The sequence below is a fragment of the Pleurodeles waltl genome, unplaced genomic scaffold, assembly GCF_031143425.1.
Source record: "Pleurodeles waltl isolate 20211129_DDA unplaced genomic scaffold, aPleWal1.hap1.20221129 scaffold_72, whole genome shotgun sequence".
In the NCBI taxonomy this organism is placed as follows: domain Eukaryota; kingdom Metazoa; phylum Chordata; class Amphibia; order Caudata; family Salamandridae; genus Pleurodeles; species Pleurodeles waltl.
The window spans coordinates 1073258-1078288 of NW_027150393.1; the positions used below are offsets into that span (position 1 = coordinate 1073258).

At 47.9% G+C, this 5031-nt stretch overlaps 1 non-coding gene across 1 annotated transcript; it reads right to left on the reverse strand.

The window, feature by feature from the left end:
• Nucleotides 1–4708: 4708 nt before the first annotated feature.
• On the reverse strand, nt 4709–4780 carry TRNAP-UGG (transfer RNA proline (anticodon UGG)). The gene has a single exon. It is a non-coding gene; the product is annotated as a tRNA-Pro (tRNA).
• Between the last annotated feature and the right edge of the window lie 251 nt (nt 4781–5031).

A 5031-nucleotide genomic window follows, 5' to 3' on the forward strand; every position in this document is an offset into this window, starting at 1 on the left:
TGCCCAAAAGGTGGCAGGAGAGACTCACTTCAAACGATAGAATCAACTGCTTAAGTAGAAACCAGCATGGTAGTTACTGTCATAAAGTGCAGCTCTAACAGAAGGTGTGCCTGAGATGCCCCTTCCAGTAATACACAGAATTTTGATTGAGGGCCCAGCCGATGGGTTGGTGGATTTCTCCTCACATGCCACAGCAGCTTCCAAAGATAGTTGTGTGAGGAGCTGGCTGTGCAAGCAGAGCAAGATTTAAGGGAAGAAAACACACCTGTTAGGAGTGGGATTTGAACCCACGCCTCCATGAAGAGACCAGAAGGCTCAGCTTCACTGAAGATCAAGCTCTCTTGAGTCTGGCACCTTAGACCACTCGGCCATCCTGACAGCCAAAATTTTGTGCAGGTCTGACTCTTCAGTCTGCACTTGTTGATGCTGCCGCTTGCAATGTTCCTATCAAAGTCACAGCTTTAAAGGCCCCACAATATAAAATGGCCAAGAAAAAAAAAAAACAGAACAAGAAACAAGGCACATGCACGACCACCGAGGGATGCAGATAACTTTTTATCGTCCTGCAATAGTAAAGCACATTTTACACAGGTCACTAGTTTTTAAAGGTCATTTCTGTCTAAGTGTGCATTGAGAGAGACTGAGGTTTTAGTGAGCAAACACAAAAGCTACTGCTGCCCAGTGTCGAACCGGGGACCTTTTGCGTGTGAGGCAAATGTGATAACCACTACACTACAGAAACAAGCTTGCTGGCTTGACTGAAGGAGCACAGTTCCCCTCATATGTTTGCCCGATTTCCTCTATACTTGATCAGCAGTTGCTCAGAATGCGAGGGGTAAGTGTGAAAAATGCAGCGGTGTCAGCCAGCATGCATACACTCAGACGTCCTGAAAAGTCACAGCTGCGGGCAGAGACAGACAAATATCTGATGCCTAAATGCCAAGAACGCAAGCCTGTGAAATCATCACACAGGGCGGACTGAGAGCAAGCAGGAAGGAAGCCAAGGCATTGTAATCCATTTTTCGCCTGAGGCAAAAAATATGTTTTGCGCAACAATGCTTTGAGTGGAATGAGAAATGTTGAGGGGTTGTGTATTTTGAGCAGGATTTTATTGTTTTCCGCTGAAATAGGCTAGTCCGGGATTTGAACCAGGGACCTCTCGCACCCGAAGCGAGAATCATACCCCTAGACCAACGAGCCTGGGAACAGAAGCTGTACGGCTTCCACCCTGCTCCGAGGGTTGGTGGCAGAGAGTGGGAGACTACATCCCAAAGCAAGAAACGCCACATGGTGCTCTCTTCTGCAGTATGACTAGAGTCATTTGCATGGTCGTCATCGAACATGACATAAAAAGCCTCTATCCTTTAGACATTTTGTCCCAGATTTACAAGAAAATGACTGAGCGCGAAGCTGTGCCAAATTTGCAACCCCCACGCTCCGTCATTTTCAAAATGCAGGGAAGCGCTGTATTTAGTAGAATACAGCGCACCCCTGTGCTTCCCCCTGCGCCAGCTCTAAATTAGCTGCTGAGCGCCAACGCAGCCGTTCTTGCACCATGGTACAAGGATGACTGCGTTGAGGGGGAAATTGTTTTTGTGCAGGAAGGGACACCTTCCTGGCCAAAAGAAAAATCTTCAATGGTGATTTGCTCTTACTTCTATGTGTGCTGCAGAATGCAGCACACATAGAGAGAGAAAAAACGAGGAGAAATGAAAACATTTCTCCTCAGTGCGCCACTCTAACGATACCCCTGGGATGGCGTTGGATTTTGGCGCTGACGCAGATTTACGACAACTCCTAAATCTGGAGCAGCATCAAAATGCTATGGTGTTGCTGTGGCACACTCACAGCAACACCCATTGCACGCCCCTTCCAGGGAAAGCGCTGAATGCTAAGGTGCCGTATTTACAAGGTGGTATTAAGCCACAAAAAGTGGCTGAACGCCATCTTGTAAATACCGCGCAGTGCATAGTGCCACCGGGGCGTCACTAAAAGTGATGCTCCGTTGGCGATTGGGCCTTGTAAGTCTGGCACCTTATTTGCTCAAGGTGTGTGTTCTTGGTGAGGGCAGGAAAGCTATTTTCGCTCTCATACCTTCCTTCCTTGGCTGGCTTGAATGCGGTAGGCTCAGGCTTCAATGCAAAGGTCAAACAGTGAGCAACTGACTGACGTAAGCTGGGGCAACTCCTCTTGGTGAGCTGTGACAGATGCCCCAGGAGCGTAGTACCTCACGATGGTGAGGGATAGACACAGTCTCTTTTATCTCAGCTTGCCTGTCAGCTGAATCAGGAAATGCAAATACTGGGAAAAAGCCCAGCGACTTGCTGTATTTGCTTGGCTTCGAACCAGGGACCTTTTGCATGTGGTGCGCATGATAACTACTACACTACACAAACAGACACACTTGCCGGCTTGCTTCATGTGGCTATGCATTGTACTGGAACCACCACACTATGGAAACAGACACACCTGCTTGCTTTATGTGGCTCTGCATTGGACTGGGATGCAAGGACTGAGGGCCAATGTTCATGACGCTCAAAGCTGAGCCTTCCGGAACACGATCTCTTGCCTTGGAAGAAAGGAACTGGCATCACTTTCATTCCAAGAGGTGATTTCAGAACTGGACCCGAAATTACCATGGAGAAGCACTGTGCATTTAATGTTCCTATGAGCACTGCTGCTCCAGCACAGAAAAGCAGTTGCAAAGAAATCTTGCATACCTTCATGATGCTGAACCGTCTCAACGCAGGTATAAAGCATGTATTGCATTGCAACATGACATCTTACAAGAGTGAAAAGCAGAAATACTCCTGTTTAAAACACAGACTGAACCTATAAAGGTAAGGGTTTGTCTGGGATTTGAACCAAGGTCCTCTCACACCCGAAGCGAGAATCATACCCCTATACCAACTAGACTGCTGCTGCAGAGGCATTTGAAACATCTTCTGAAGCGTCTTTCAGAAAAGCAGGGCCATTTGGAGGCTCTCTCTCTAAGCGTGCCATAGCAATTGATGTTTTCTGTCAAGGATTTTTTGTTTGTCTCTAGCAAGGAAAGAGGTAGTCAAGATTCTGTGTGCCAGCGAGCTGAACTAGGGCACTGATGTGAAAAGCAGACCCTTTCTGGTAGTTGTAACCCTCTGCAAGTCCTGGACCCTTGCACCTTAGACTTCCAGACCAGAAGCACTGAAGGGCCTGCTAGCTCTTGAACCAGAGAAGCATGCCTCTTGGATTCAAGCACACTTGCTTGCTCAGCGCTCGATCAGGCTCGATCAGGCGAGATTTATAGTAGTGGCTCATAGGCCTGAAACACTCACCTGGGAGACGCGGGTGGCTGATTTCACGAAATGGCCCTTGATGGGGAAATCACCTCCTATCCCCGCCTCATTTCAGAATTGTGCGCAAGTCGCAAGACAGTGTTCAGGGGTTCATGGGTACTGCCTAATCCCAGCTGCCTCTAGGTCTTCTTCATGTAAATTGCAAGTTACGAGGAGGCACCATTGCCAATATGCTCCGCCCACCTAACCAAGAAACCCAGTTTGAGCTTGTCTGCCTGTGTTGTTGCAGGGGCAGTGTCTTCTTTGCCCAAAAGGTGGCAGGAGAGACTCACTTCAAACGATAGAATCAACTGCTTAAGTAGAAACCAGCATGGTAGTTACTGTCATAAAGTGCAGCTCTAACAGTAGGTGTGCCTGAGATGCCCGTTCCAGTAATACACAGAATTTTGATTGAGGGCCCAGCCGATGGGTTGGTGGATTTCTCCTCACATGCCACAGCAGCTTCCAAAGATAGTGGTGTGAGGAGCTGACTGTGCAAGCAGAGTAAGATTTAAGGGAAGAAAACACACCTGTTAGGAGTGGGATTTGAACCCACGCCTCCATGAAGAGACCAGAAGGCTCAGCTTCACTGAAGATCAAGCTCTCTTGAGTCTGGCACCTTCGACCACTCGGCCATCCTGACAGCCAAAACATTATGCAGGTCTGACTCTTCAGTCTGCACTTGTTGATGCTGCCGCTTGCAATGTTCCTATCAAAGTCACAGCTTTAAAGGCCCCACAATATAACATGGCCAAGAAAAAAAAAAAAACAGAACAAGAAACAAGGCACATGCTCGACCACCGAGGGATGCAGATAACTTTTTATCGTCCTGCAATAGTAAAGCACATTTTACACAGGTCACAAGTTTTTAAAGGTCATTTCTGTCTAAGTGTGCATTGAGAGAGACTGAGGTTTTAGTGAGCAAACACAAAAGCTACTGCTGCCCAGTGTCGAACCAGGGACCTTTTGCGTGTGAGGCAAATGTGATAACCACTACACTACAGAAACAAGCTTGCTGGCTTGACTGAAGGAGCACAGTTCCCCTCATATGTTTGCCTGATTTCCTCTATACTTGATCAGCAGTTGCTCAGAATGCGAGGGGTAAGTGTGAAAATTGCAGCGGTGTCAGCCAGCATGCATACACTCAGACGTCCTGAAAAGTCACAGCTGCGGGCAGAGACAGACAAATATCTGATGCCTAAATGCCAGGAACGCAAGCCTGTGAAATCATCACACAGGGCGCACTGAGAGCAAGCAGGAAGGAAGCCAAGGCATTGTAATCCATTTTTCGCCTGAGGCAAAAAATATGTTTTGCGCAACAATGCTTCGAATGGAATGAGAAATGTTGAGGGGTTGTGTATTTTGAGCAGGATTTGATTGTTTTCCGCTAAAATGGGCTCGTCCGGGATTTGAAGCCGGGACCTCTCGCACCCAAAGCGAGAATCATACCCCTAGACCAACGAGCCTGGGCACAGAAGCGCTACGGCTCCCACCCTGCTCCGAGGGTTTGGTGGCAGAGAGTGGGAGACTACATCCCAAAGCAAGAAACGCCACATGGTGCTCTCTTCTGCAGTATGACTAGAGTCATTTGCATGGTCGTCATCGAACATGACATAAAAAGCCTCTATCCTTTAGACATTTTGTCCCAGATTTACAAGAAAATGACTGAGCGCGACGCTGTGCCAAAATTGCAAGCCCCACGCTCCGTCATTTTCAA